The sequence below is a fragment of the Hetaerina americana genome, unplaced genomic scaffold, assembly GCF_022747635.1.
Source record: "Hetaerina americana unplaced genomic scaffold, ioHetAmer1.1.p SCAF_19, whole genome shotgun sequence".
NCBI lineage: Eukaryota > Metazoa > Arthropoda > Insecta > Odonata > Calopterygidae > Hetaerina > Hetaerina americana.
The window spans coordinates 1,073,334-1,088,622 of record NW_027286752.1 but is presented as its reverse complement, the minus strand read 5'-3'; the positions used below and the strand labels follow the sequence as shown (position 1 = coordinate 1,088,622).

Sequence of the window (15,289 nt, the reverse complement as noted above, 5' to 3'; positions counted from 1 at the left end):
TGTCCATCCAAAAACCTACCCTATATATATATGCTTAAGTATATATATATATATATATGATTTCGTTGACGTAACACGGAAGTGTTGAATTATAAATTGGGCAGCAACAAACAATATAGAAACACATAAAAAGATCACTCACTCACACGTTATTTCTTGATCATTTCGACGGACCTCTGGTCCGTCTTCATCGGAAGATATAAAAGTGATGATACACACACACACACACACACATAAACAAACATACTGTTATTAATATGCCCTTTGAAGCGTTTCAAAAAAATATATGATTAATCTTTTTAAGGTGAATCAGAATGTTAATATCGGGTACCAAGTAAACATGCTTCATATTTATATAGGTTTCAAATTTTAAATATTAAGAAATGTTATAATATGCGTTTAGTGGTTATCGTGGACTCCATCACTATTCATTGACAGTATTCTCGAGAATATATTTGTACTGACTTATACTATTATTTTTTAACCGCACATAATAATCAGGATCCCGTTGAAGTAATTTTTACGAAGGTTTTTATATATTTCAACTAGTAAAAATTTTGGTATCGTTTCAGATTAGATGTAAAAAACCATAAACACAGTAATCAACCCGAAGGTCGGTTTAGTAGGTGATGGTAGAGTTCACGCAGCACTAAGCCCTATACGGTGTGTGAAATTCACACATGAAGGTAGGTGGGGGGGGGGACAGTTCCCTTCCCTGTGCAGGTTATGGTTTCCCAGGAAGATCTGGCACCCGAAAAATCACATAGCTTGGGTGGAGCTGCAGGTGCTTAGAGTGCGGGAATCGAACCCGGGTAGTCCCTCCGGTCAGTCGTCCAACGCTCTACCCCCTGGACTACCGCGACCGAGATTAGGTAAGCCAGTAAATATTTTCTTTTTTAAACAATTTACGTTCGCCAATTTAATCGGACAGCTCCTCAAAACCTCGTTCACCAACCCGAAGGTCCGAAGGTTAATTTATTGAATAAATCTGTGGTTTGATTTGATAAGTCACATTCACCTAACACGAGTATGAAAAACCTCGGCTCGTATTGAGGCGTGTGGAACCCACGCTTTCGGGATTGGGAGTAAGCTCCTTTCCTTCTGATTCCTGTGGTTTACGAGGAGGATCTAGAACCCGAAAAATCACGCATCTTGGTTGAAGATGGATTCAGAGGAGGAACCAGATTTTACCTGATATTAATCAAACGCTTTATGAAAGAAGGCTTCCGTGCCACTATCGTCTTTTCCATACTATTCAATAATTAGTAATAACGATTTATAATTATACCATAGGCTTTTCCTTTTAATCATGAACCATGGATTCTCGGGTTAGTATTACCGATTTGTAATCCTTTTCAATAAAAAAATCGGGGTAATCTACTATTGCTCAAAATATAATTGTAATTAAAGGAAATTAACGATAAATCATGATTATTATTTTAAGCAAAACTCAAACGAATTTCCTACGTTGCACAGTCAGTTCTATATGACTTGAAATACCGGATACACTCAGTGACATTAAATGTAATAACATATAGCTAACGTTTTAGTGTTAAATGTAAATTTCCTATATTATATATCTACGTAAAAGTCTGGACTAGATATAAGCAACATGGGTAAGCAGTTTCCGGATAACAGTAGAGGAGTTATTCCTTACTATAGCAATAATGAATGTTAACCAACGCTCAAATGTGAGATATGAGTTGCACCAATTAGAATAGTAATAATTTGCAATAAATAAACTAGAATTACAAAAATATTTCATGCTTTGCTATTTAATACGTATTTACATATGCGCGTGTTTTGATCTTTAATTCGTTTGTATATCTGCAATATGGACAGATTATGTCGTCCAGATGGAACTCATGCAGCTGTGCTGAGGATAAACTTACTTATCGCCAATGTTGGACTGCGGGGAAAATAACTCAAAACCGTTTCATATCGCCTCGAGGCGTCCCGCGCTCGTCGGGAGAGGCAACGTCAGCAGCACCACGAACACCACCGTACGACGCAACTCAACCGATTGCTTTCACTCCACTTCCCATATATCGCCATTATTTCCGCTTGGGAGCTTCGCATACCAAATATTTTGAGAAGTATTTCTCGGAATCGAGGCCTGTTGGTCTAGGGGTATGATTCTCGCTTCGGGTGCGAGAGGTCCCGGGTTCAAATCCCGGACAGGCCCGAATTTTTTGTTTTAAATGAGATAGCGATTTTAATTTAATGAAATTCCGCCCCATCCAGACAAATTTCCTAACTTTGCCCGAGAGGTTAAGTTGAACGCTATATTTTTCATTGCCTAGTATCGCATCTCATACACTTTCAAATATAAGCGACACTCATTCCTTAAGCGTCTGTCTTTGATATTATGATCTATCGTAAACTCTCCAAAACCATTTTTCGCCGGGCCAAAGATCATGGCTTGTGATTATTTTAATTACTTTTGAATGTAAAAATATTGTCAAAATTGTATTTTAAACGTTTATGATCCTGAAGTTTTTGGTTTATGCATAACTTTTTTATTATTTGTCCCCCAAGTGAAGATTTTTAATCGATAATGATTTAGTAGAATTTACCTTTAAATAATAATTATTTTGACCATTAATCGGTTTCTGTATTCGTAGACCTTAGGCAATGAGGCCCACTATGATGTCGATTGAAGCATAGAATAGGGGAATAGTATTTGAAACTAATATTAGCGCACATTTTATCTTGCCTAACTTGCCTTGTTCTTTCATTATTGAGTACTGAAAGGAAACTTTAGTTCTGTGTTGTAATAATACATTTATAGAGAGTTTAGTGTTTGGAAAATTAGGCGGTGCAGGAAATATTCAATTTGTTATTGGTATAATGGTGATCATCCATCTGCACATAATGTTGGTTGCCGGAGGTGGGTTATCCATGCCATTATGTGGAAATCTGTATGTTTTAACTAATCTCATGGGAGGCTTCGTAAATTCATCAACGTACAAGAAATATAATGTGCAAAAAATTGCTACAAAATCTCTGAAAACCTAAAAGCGTTACTCTATTATAAACTGATAATCTCTAAGGGAAATTCTCATTTTATATGCAACATATATTTTAGCACTGTTATTGGTGGTCAGTCAATGCTCGTAATTTTTACCAGCGTTATGTTTGCTTTAGTTATGACGCTAAATAAAGAATCCAGGGTACGTTCCAAAAATATGAGCTAATGAATCTTTTGTTTTTGGAGTAAATCAGTGTAAATCGAATAATTATTTTCAGAACTTTTAATTGCTCAAAAAAATGCAAATGTTTCCTAAAAAGGAGATGAAAATAAAAAAAAATCACAGGATTTTCCTCAAGATTTGCCAAAAGTATATCATGCATTTAATTGTAATGAAGCAGATCGTGTTCTTGGATAAGTTAAAAAAAGTGGGCCTGTCCGGGATTTGAACCCGGGACCTCTCGCACCCAAAGCGAGAATCATACCCCTAGACCAACAGGCCGCTTTTTGGAAGAAGTCGCTCAAGATGTTCAGCCTTTTCTTTCTTCCTGGAAATATTTAAGCAAATGGTTTCGTCACTTTCCGCTTGAACTCGGTATCTGTTGACGTATCCTCGAAGAGCGATGTGACGTAAGAGTTGGCGCGGAGGGAGAGAGTTCGCACGGAGGGAGAGTTCGCGCGTGCAGGTGGTGGCGGTGCGAGGGCAACATCACTTGATCAAGTGTGGAGGCGGTGAAGGGGAAGGTTACCATAAGCATATCTACATCTACTTAATACACCGCAAGCCGCCGTAAGGGCGTGTGGCGGGGGGTGTTAGGACACCAAGGCGTCTTACGAGCTGTTCAAATTTCCAGTTATGGTTACGATATTTCTATCGTACAATGGAGTTCCTTGTTTTACAGCACATAGGGAATAACAATCTCGTTTTGAAAAGTACATTTTCTCGATATTGCACTCATCATATCCCACCCTCATTACCCCTATCCTCCTTGGTCCAGGGTGGCACGGGCGGACATGGAGGGGAAGTTAGTCCGTGCATCCGATTGATATATCGTATTCTCATTAATTAATTATACGTACAATATGATTCACTGTGCTAACACATCTATTTAAACCTACCAAGAATGTGTGTTTTGGGAGAAAATGGCATTCCTTTGGGGAGAAAAGTCTTTCAGGTCTCGGACAAGTTTAACGGGTCTTCCCTTCACTGCTCAATTTTGCCCAAATAAGGACCTCTATCTATCTTCACCCCTCACAAGATTTCAACCAGACAGCGCCTATGGTGGGTGACTTGGATTTGGACCATGCCTACGTCGGTATAGAAGCAGCACTGATTGTTTAGAAGAGAATGGATCCACGGAAGAACGCCGTATTTTGTATTTTTTCGAATCACTACGGAGGAAGGCAGGCGATGATTGTCTGAAAAGATTAGATAATTCAAAATATGTGTTTATCATTCAATTCCACGATGATATATATTTATTTTTGCTTTCTGGGAATTGTTACTAAGACCGTGATTGTCTATTCATTTGAAACCTGGCCTAGGAGTAGAGACAAGTATAACATACTTGTCTCTTCTCCTTTATTATTAGGTCATTTAAACTGAAGTATACTCGTAGTAGTAGTAGTTTTGAGGGGAGGCGACCGACAGCTAAGGTCATTTGCGCCATAGGGGATGGACAGGAAAGGATGAAGGGTGGAGAGAAACCCGGCGTCGGCATTAGCCTACTCTTTACGAAAGGCACCAAGGGGTCCGCAGCTTAACGTCCCATCCGACGGACGCCGTACTCACTCAAAGTGCCCTCCACAAAGCACCTCAAGTAGGGATCGAGATACCTCTGAAAAATATTCAACACCGCCGGGATTTGAACCCGCGCCCTCAGGGTGGGAAGCCAGTACGTTAGCCCCCGCACCATCTCGATCCCCAGTATACTCGTATGTCTGTTACATTCTCTCCATCTTGGATGTCGTAATAGTAAAATCCCGAGCTTTTCGACTATTTGAAATCTGACGATTTTTATAAATGCCCGCAATTAGCTGATATAATGCAAATTTCAATATTTTTCATATGAAGGAAAGATATTGCCGATTTATTTCTTTACCTTTTCTAATTTATCCTTGCTATAACTGCAATATATAAAGATTGATTCATATTTAGTATATAGAAATATATGTTCATATCAAGAGTAGTATGGCATCCAAATTTTAGTTCATGTTGTCGAAGGCGATGATAATCAGCGTCTCATCAAATGGTCAGAATTTAATCTTGCATGGGTGCATCCCGGTCAAGGTGAATGATTTGTCCACTTTGAAATAGTTGCATTTTAATCTTGCATTATCAGATTAAACATTTTAGGAATGCAGACGAGCGAAGTGACAGTTTGGCCTTGAAGTTTGATACAAAAGAGTGGCCCATCGAATGCGGAACCACCTGGGTTTTCCGAATGTAAACCTCTTTTCAATCTTTTAATGGCCCATTAAATGCACCAGAGAGTAGGTATACTAAAATTTTGGGCTCGAAACGAACCTTTGCTGTGTGCAAGAAGAGTGCAAGTCAAAAGCCACTCTCCTAATGACACTCATTTACCTCACGATAAGTCAGAAACCACCGTACCCACCGCAATCCGTCTTATCCTTTCATTTGGCTTTTAGTGGGTAAAAATATCTGCAGGATAACGATTTACAGCTCAGCCCTATAAGAAATATCCATATATAAAAGATTAGGACCTTTTATTAGAAGCCCAGGTGAATTCAGTCACTTGGACTACATTTACAATCGGTAATTGACCGTCTCTTTTATAGTTATCCATTCCAATGATAGTTTAAACTATTTAAGAAAACAATTCGAATAAAATCTTAAGCAATAAGATGAAACACATGATCTCACTCTATGGATTGTTTGCATTTTAGAAGAAAATGAAAAATATCTCGAAAATTCTACTTTAAATTTTCAAGGCACAATCCCAAATTCAGAAACTTTTATCAACTTGTGGCTCAGTTCTTGTAATTGACCTAAATTTCATGCATAATGACTCGGGTCATACCAATTAAATCTGGGGAAAGAAATGCGCAATGGAATGCTTTCTCTCTCCTGGCGTATTTTTATGGTTCTCAGGAGATATCGTTTATTTTCCATTGTGTCTTGCAAACATAAATTCAAACCAGCAAATTCCGGGCTGTGCAGTGTTTATTTCAACTCATTTTCCGCCCATACCTGCCTTTAATTTAAAGGGTGTGTATAATACATGTGATTTTTGCGGTATCTGCCGCAGTTTCCTAGAATGACAAAAACATCTTTCATAATATGTGAAATAATGGAAGGTGCTGTGCAATATCAAATAAATATAGAGTTCTCACAAATAATTTTGACACATTCGTTTCTCAGTAAGTGGATTGTTTCCAACTTTAACCGATTCACCCTTTTTCTCGTGGTGTAACATTGTCACATGATTCACAAGTATATTAAGTGAGCAACAAAACTGTTGATTCATTTGCTTCAATTTAGCCCCAGCCTTTATTATTGAAAATGATAAAAACTGCTTCGTTGAATATTATAGTAAAAGATATAATTTTAGAGTTTAATCGTAAATGGATTACTTGCATTCATCAAAATATTAAAAGAAAAGTATACTGGAGCGCAAACAGTTTGAGCTCCACAAGAAACGCTTCACTGAAAATTGGAAAGTTTACACCTTGAGGGGACATAACACGTGCCCATTTCCACAACCGGTAGTGACCCATCTAAAATGGCATTCTTTTCGGGAGAAAGATACAAAATTTACATTTATGTTTCTTGAAGTGTCAACAAAGATTAAGGCCTGTTGGTCTAGGGGTATGATTCTCGCTTTGGGTGCGAGAGGTCCCGGGTTCAAATCCCGGACAGGCCCTATTTTTGGGACTTTGTTAATATGGTTCTATTTTTACTGATGTCAGTTTGTTTTTAATACATCCTGAGCGTAGGAAATATTCTTCTTGTTTTAACGTGTTGTCACACATACATGTATGTTCAGATATTGTGCTCAATTTAAACTAAGGCCGCAGTTGAAAATCGTACGCTATTAAGAGATTTCACTTCGTATAAATAATACAGTATATGTGAGAAACCAATTAAAGGCATAAGAGGTCTGTATTACTTTGCAAATGAAGTTACTTAGGTTAATAAATAGCTGAAATTTCCAATAAAGGTAATTTTATAATTGAAAGAGAGAGGATTCATGATCCCATGAAAATTTCTTGGCTTTCTTCCAAAAGCCAAGAAAAATATTCTTTTAAAAATGAGTGGTAAAATATGTACATATTAGACGTATATTTCTCCCAAAACTATACACTTAGATAAGCACATGTCAAAGCATATAAAATTACTTAGAGATTTGAAAAAGTCAGTACATCTACCATTCTTCGGCATACATTTATGCCTCAGTCTTGATGCCCCCTTCTGAATGCATTCCACTGACAATGCACTGTTGGAAAAAGTTCCCCTACTTGGGGACTCTTTCAGCGGACAATGCATATTGGAGAAGAAATAATGTTTCCTATCACCTCATGGCATTGAATCAAGAGTGAGCGTTACCATCGTTGCACCGCCGTCCATCGTCGAATGAGCCAAGTCCCCCACAGTCCTTTGATCTCACTGAATACGTACCGATGCTCGCATCCGATGAATCTCAGAGCGTATAAAGAATCCGTTCGCTTCCTTGGACGCCTTAACGGAAAAATATTCGAATGACTCCGGCGTCTCCCGGAATGATCTGCCTCTCCCCTCTCTTCTCTTCCCTGCCCCCTGCAGACTGACTCGGAGGGAGAGAGGGAAACGCGTCGCATTTCGACGTCGTGGCGGAAGACGCGCGTCGAAGTGCTCTCACATCGGAATAAAGAAGATAGCCATTCTCTCTCTCTCTCTCTCTCTCCTTGTTTCCCTTCACCTTTCTACGACGCCGTCTTTTTATCCCGATCGCCACGCCCCCTTTTTCGCCACACGCGCGCTTCCCGCAGAGCCGGAGGTCCGTTACGGAGAGCGGTCGCGACTACGACGAGAGGGGTTCGCGGCGAGGAGATCGCCCGCGGTGTCACCTCGGGGGGACCCTGCATGAATAGACCCCGGGGGGGAAGGACCCCTCCCGCACCCCCCACCCCCGGTCGCTCCCCCACGGCCCCCTCGCACATTCACATGCACACACGTGATGACAGACGGGAACCGTGCAAAATGAGTGACGGTATTTTCTCCTGTTGCGTGGCGATGTAAACAAGACAGGCCACTACAAACGAAAAGTATGGAGACTAAGTTGCGCCTACTTCTGCACCACTTTCCACCGAACGCCCCCCCCCCTCCTCTGGCGCCACGTGAACATTTTGAAAAAGCACGCATTCACTTCCACACGGAGGTGAATGCTGGTGTGTTAAGGATATTTCCTGGGGGCCATACGTAAGAGGGACAGAGGTGATTAGTGTGAAGGCATTTTTAAGCCTTCCTGGGATTGCTAAATCCCTTTGCGCAACTTCAATTAATCGCCCCTGATCCTAGCTTCCTCTAAAAAAATGTCTTCTCACTCCAATACTCGCATCTCAATTAATTTCAATATGTCTTATCAAAAAATTTCAGATACTCTATTATGGAAATGAAAACTGTAAAATTTGTACTAACTGGACGAACTATACTAACACCATGGAAAAGTAGAGATTTACTCAATTGGAAAAGTATTACAGTATAATCAACCAAATGACAGATGAGATTATGGAATGGGGAAGGAGCAGAAATTGTATGTAACTGTTGCCCGTTAGATGAATTCAACACTGCAGGGAAAGTTCTACTCGAGTGAACTAATGGCATTGACCTACTCTCCGTGTTCGAAAGATCTTCTGTCGGCTTCAGTAATTATATCCGAAACCAGAGTTTGAAACAATATATAATACCCCTGATTCCCGGAAACCGGACGGGGTTTCGGCACAAAAATACAGAAGTCAATCTAATATTGTAGACTTTACTCTTTATATAGCGTTGAAGGAGGAAAAGGGAGTGGTCCCCCTGGACTCCGCTTCCATTTACGTGCGTGCTTCCAAGCGTTGTTCGCGTGCGAAAAAATCGAACCCGGATCGCCGACGAGGAAGGAAGAAATACGCAGTTACATCATTGCATCCACTCCCATACCCGAACGGTGGAGTTACGCGTACGGGAAATGATTAGGGGTTATGATATGTCGGGGGTAGATGTCTTGATTATGGTCATTGTGCAAGCCTTCAGTGGTCTTTTTTTATGTTATCTCCCGGGGCTGACGATCTGACGAGCGATGAAAGGGTGTTGACGTCCCATTGGGGAGCGGCTGTTTCCAGGAGACGAAGAAAGGGACTACGCGGAAGGAGGGATGTATATGAACTGAGGGGTGAATGGGATTTCGAAAGCGGGGGATGAGAAGAAGGGGGAGGGGGAATCAAAGATTGAAGGTGGCGAAAAAGTTCTGGTTTTTCGATCTGCTATTCCACTACGTAAATGTAACGGCCCTTTTCCGTGTAGGGAAACAGACTTCTAACTCACTTTTAGCATGAGTGTGTGCGTGTTAGCGTAAATCCATTAAGCGACGCGGATCACGAGGGCAGAGTGGCCTCTAACCGAGGTCTTGTGATGGAGTGTGGAGAGAACGTAAGCGCTGCCGGAAATTCATCAAAATTCGTTGTTTTTATTTTCCCTCAAAGACCCCTAATGCATTTTCTTTCACTCCGACGGGGCAGCTACTCCTCAGATACACCAGTAAAATTCTTCAGAAGACATTTCTCGATGCCTTTTCAATATTTTTACCGACGCTCTGTCAAAACCGGTTATTGTTCTTTAGTTCTTTGTTCATTGGAATACCATTTGATTGCTATTTTTTATCAGAATATTTTGATATGCCCATGTTATTAGAATGACACTTCAACAGTTAATATGTAAACATAATTTGTTTATTGTTCAAAATTATATTTTCTGGGATGTTTAAGTCTCGTAAAAAGTGAGAACTTTATTTCTATGCATTACTTTCTACCACAAGTTTTAGAGGCTTTATGTAGAGTAAAATTTTATAGTAATTCTGGTTGCTGGTTAATAAGTTTTTAATAAATTTAATTTTTCTACGAAACTGTTCAGTGATGCTTAAAAAAGCCCTCGTGGTACCATTTGACCTGATGCTAAAAATTTAAATATTCGTATGAATGGTACCAATTAAATTTGTAACAATTGGAAGGGTGGAGTCAAATTTCTAAAATCTCATAATAATATTTATAAAGTGCGAAAAATTTGAAAAAAATACGGAAAAAGCCATTTTGACTTGTTAAAGGCCATTTTTGACACTCGTTTGTTATTTGACAATCGTAAGAGTGAGTCGTTGTGAGAACTTTTGTGAAATTGTTGAATTTAAAAAATGGAGTGTCGTACTCTTATTAAATATTTGTCTTTGAAATAACTCAACATTATTAGCAGGACCAAAACCCGTAATAAAGGTGAAGGGAAAACTGGCTAGTATTTTGACAGTATATTACAAAAATACATTTTAAAACCCTCTCTCACGCTCTTTGATTAAAGTGAATGAAAGCATAGAGAACTTTTCTAATATGGCACCTAAGCCTTCATTTGACAGTTTTCTCTTTAAATATATGATAAAATATATGGACTCATTGGGTTTATCTTCATCTTCAGTCGGTGGAAGGCTGAAGAAAACTTCCATTTTTATTTTACTTGCAAGGTTTTTTACTCTCTGCATGTCCTATTTAATTTAAAAAATGAATACTAAACGTCCAGATAAGAGCACAGTAAGTATAAATACCTCATTGAAAGATCTGGTGCTTTCCTGGCGTATTAGTTGGGTGAATTCTTCTCGGCTCTTCCACCGGGTCAATGGCTCCATAGCTGCCGACGTTACGATTCCCGACTCAGGACGATGACGATGACCGAGTCGGGAATCGAAACGTCGGCAGCTATGGAGCCATTGACCCGGTGGAAGATCCGAGAAGAATTCACCCAAATATCTCATTGTTTGCAGCGTTTAGTCACTGATTTTGCATTGAGTGAACCAAAAGTTGGCCCGTACCGAACCCAATGTTTAAGTATCCGATCAAAATGCGCTCTGTTTTACTTAATATCGATGATGTTTAATTGAAGTACTAACATCTAAAATTATATTACCCTGAGGGCCACTAAGAGTGCGCTTGGCGTATTAGACGCCGGACATTAAAATATGTAACTTTGGTGGCGGCACTTTATTTTTGACTAGTATTATTTACTCCTTACGCTGCGATATAGCCACGAAACGGTATCGCTCGTATTTGACATGGATTTATACCAAGATTTCAACCGGAGTAACAATCTTGGACCCTCCTGTCAGTAGCCAAATGTTATACGCACCAAACTACTTCTGGAATATACGAGGGTCATCCGGAAAGTAGTACCCGTTCGTGCCGCATGAAGTGCTGACGACGCGAGTAGCCGCTGGACGAGGTCAGATAGCTTCAGTGGCTTGTCTGCCTTCTCTGAGCCAAGTTGCGTGACGCTAGCATTGCCTGTGTTGTTTCTGTGATTGTTTACAATGTTTAAAAAAATTGAGAACGCCGCCAGTTGTGAAGTGAGGGCAGTGATTAAATTCCTCAATGCAAGAAACGTTCGCCCATGTGATATTCATCGCCAATTAAAGGAGGTGTATGGAGACAATGTAATGGACGAGTCGTCTGTTCGGCGGTGGTGTCGCAACTTCAACATGGGGAGGGGGAACACACACGACGATGAGCGTTCGGAGAGACCGTCTGTCATTACAGACCAACTGGTGAGCTCAGTTGACGAATTCGTGAGGAACGATCGGCGCGTCACAATTGATGACATCTGTGAGCATTTTCCCAATGTTTCTCGAACAATTGTTCATGAAATTGTTAAACACCATCTGCATTATGCAAAAATTTGTGCAAGATGGGTCCCTCGCAAGCTTACAGATGAGCACAAAACCAAGCGTATGGCTGCAGCACTGACGTTTTTGGGACGTTATTCTGATGAAGGAGACTCTTTCTTGACTCGCATAATTACTGGTGACGAAACATGGGTTTGTTATGCATCACCTGAGAGTAAACGACAGTCAATGGAGTGGCATCATGCTCATTCACCAAACAAACCAAAAAAATTCAAGACAGTTCTGTTCACCAGGAAACTCATGGCAACCATTTTCTGGGATCGACGAGGTGTATTGCTTATTGATTTTATGGCCCGTGGAGACACTATTAATGCCAATGCGTATTGTGAAACATTAAAGAAATTACGGCGGGCAATACAAAATCGGCGGCGAGGTCTATTGTCTACTGGTGTCATTCTCGTTCATGACAATGCCAGGCCTCATGCAGCTGGGATAACACAAAAACTTTTGCAGCAATTCAAATGGGAAACTTTCGACCATCCACCGTATAGCCCGGACTTGGCCCCTTCAGATTTTCATCTCTTTACAAAGCTTAAAGACTTTTTGGCAGGAAAAAGATTTGACAGCGATGAAGAACTTAAAGAAGGAGTGACCCTGTATCTCAATGAGCTGGCGGCGAAGGACTATGCAGCAGGAATACAGAAACTTGTCACACGTTATGACAAATGCCTTAATTTGCTTGGAGATTATGTTGAGAAGTAGTTTAAAGTATCCTCTTTCAAATAAAATTTTTTATGTTTGTTAATATTTACTTTTGTGTCTTTATTTCACGAACGGGTACTACTTTCCGGATGACCCTCGTAATTAGTAGTACTTTAAACCTGAGTATTTCAAAAGTACCTATATTATTTGTAATTGATCCTATCTTTTTTCAATAATTTGTCATTTGTTCATTCTTCTTCCAAATAAGATATCTATTTGTTTCCTTCAGGCACCATGGATAAAATCATACTAGTAGCCTCCTACTCTTATTCAAGGATTAATTTGAGCTAAAAATCAATGTAGTTTCCTTTTTTACTTTTAAGTATCCTGGTGAAACATGATTCGTGAATATCATAGGTGCAAGAGTACAGAGAGTCGTTCACATTCCTATTGATGAGACGTGAGGTGGAAAATGTTCGGTTTCCGGCGAATCGTGTTCAAAGAGGCCACGCTCGCCGAGGAAGGTTCCCTCTGGAGACTCAATGATGCGTGAGTCTGGGGAGGCGTGCTTGCGTGCTCGTTTTTCTTTCGTTCCGTACTATATAATGGCTGGAGGTGCATCAACTCTTAACCACCGTTTAATAATGACTATAAGTCAACCTTGAGAGTGTTTCACTTATATGTATTATGAAATCGTGTTTTATCAAAGTAACACTGGCGAGATTTGGTGTCGTGATTTCAAACATGCTGAGGATAGTAAGTGATTTGAATTCGGCGAAAACATGTTAAGAAAGTAGTGTGGCTACTTTGAGATGCATGAAATGGTTTACCAACTGTTCACATAAAAAAATGGGAGGAATTGAGCCTTGAATTAGTACAGTATTCATTTTGAAATAAAACTTAAGTTTCATTAACTCTAGCGGTACCGTCCATAAGTATTTTTAATTAAATATGTGCAATATAGCGATTTATATTCCCGTAAACTGCAAGAAAAACAAAGCTAATTTTTATTGTTTTTTATTATAGAACAATTTTTGAGCAACTAGAAATTTGAAGTTTTGAATTTTTAGCGTATATAAGGATGGAAATCGTCTGCCCCGCTGTGGTATCAATCACGTCTTGCGTAGCTTTAATTGCATTTTTGTGCTATGCGAATATTCGAATATCGATCACCCTGTGCACAGGGTGATCGATATTCAATCGAAACCATTTTTAACTTGGAGACATTGATGTTAAAATAACATAAAACTAAAGAGTTAAAATAAAAAGTTAAAATTAAATTAAACTAACGCGCTTAGTTAAAATTTGACCATGAATTTAACTTTTCAACTCAATATCGTTCTGCCCCTCAAGTCTGCATGGCAGTACAGATGACGTCAACGCAACTATATAGTATGTCTGAGTTCGCAACTGGTATCCAGCGGTTCATTATATCGCATAATAAGAGTTTCTTCCGAGTGTGTAATCACGTTTCTATCTTTGGGGCGAGTATACACATGCATGTCCCTTTGCCCTTTACTCTGGTCGAATTCTCTATCTCGTTGTAGGGATATACGAGGGAGACGTATATTAACCGAGGGCGCCGGACTGCAATCCTGCTTCCTTTCCCCGTGGTGGTGTGTACAATGGCCTACTTCAGGAGTGGGTGGAAGCAGTGTGTACACTCGTACAGAAGTATCTCAAGATTTCCCTGGTTTTGAAAAGTGCATTCGTCCGGAAAGATAATATTTCTAAAAGATGAGTGAACTATGCTGTCTTCGTTCATCCTCCCCATGGGGATGAGCATATTATGGCTACCGCAAAGGCAGCCAGCTGTTTAAGTCGGCCGGTGCCCACGTCCACTGAATCCATTTAAGGTCCATCCTTCCGGTAATAATGCACCCTTTGCCCGCATTGTGGCACTGGTGCCAGGTGCAACAATGGGAAGGTTGAGGGTTGGTGCGGTAGAGGGCAATCTTATATCCGACCCGGTCGTCCCGTTGATGATTGGTCGAAAAGCTGCCACCACTTTGTGAGATATATGTAGGGAGCTTCATTTTCCTTCCATGTACGAATATACGTAACAAAGCATTTATAAATAATGAGGATAACTTATCAGAGTCAGTGGTTTCAAGTATCTTGGTGCTCTTGAAGTTTTATGTTTTCCTTAAAACATTTATATAAAAAGGTTAAATTTTCCATCCTTAAAGTTCTTTCTAAGGTATTGGAATTTGTTTTCTTTGTTGCTCTTCCTTCGATATTATCTCCATATCCTTTCGATACTTCATGAAAAATTTATTGCATTTAATACATTATGTATTCAAAAATAACAAATATAATAACCATGAACGATCAGTCTCCGAACGCTGCTCATCCGAGTTGCTCGCAAACTCCGATGTTTGTTTTTTTTTAAGCTTTTTATACCGAAAAAGCGCCACCCCCGGTTCCCCGTCAATAATCAATCGACTATTTAAGTGGCCTGCGCTACTAAGGTCACTTAAGGTTAGATACATAGTCTGCAGAAGCGAAAGTACCGAGTTCAAATCCGAGTGAACCCTCGGCAAAAATGGTTATTCTTCAGGCACATGGTTTATCCGGATGGAACAGATGCTGCGCTGGAAATGCCATTGCCTCTCCACCCAATGACTGCTATATTTCACTTGCCGTTGGTTTGGCAGTCTGTACTAGGTGACCTCGAAGGATACCTATCAACGCAAAAACCAAGGAAATAGCCATAACATATTTTTTTATACCTTGAGGTTCATTTGAGTGCTTT

At 39.9% G+C, this 15,289-nt stretch overlaps 3 non-coding genes across 3 annotated transcripts; 2 read left to right on the top strand and 1 right to left on the bottom strand.

The window, feature by feature from the left end:
- Nucleotides 1–2,113: 2,113 nt before the first annotated feature.
- On the top strand, nt 2,114–2,185 carry TRNAP-CGG (transfer RNA proline (anticodon CGG)). The gene has a single exon. It is a non-coding gene; the product is annotated as a tRNA-Pro (tRNA).
- Nucleotides 2,186–3,401: 1,216 nt separating this feature from the next.
- TRNAP-UGG (transfer RNA proline (anticodon UGG)) lies at nt 3,402–3,473 on the bottom strand. The gene has a single exon. It is a non-coding gene; the product is annotated as a tRNA-Pro (tRNA).
- A 3,313-nt stretch (nt 3,474–6,786) lies between these two features.
- TRNAP-UGG (transfer RNA proline (anticodon UGG)) lies at nt 6,787–6,858 on the top strand. The gene has a single exon. It is a non-coding gene; the product is annotated as a tRNA-Pro (tRNA).
- Nucleotides 6,859–15,289: the final 8,431 nt, after the last annotated feature.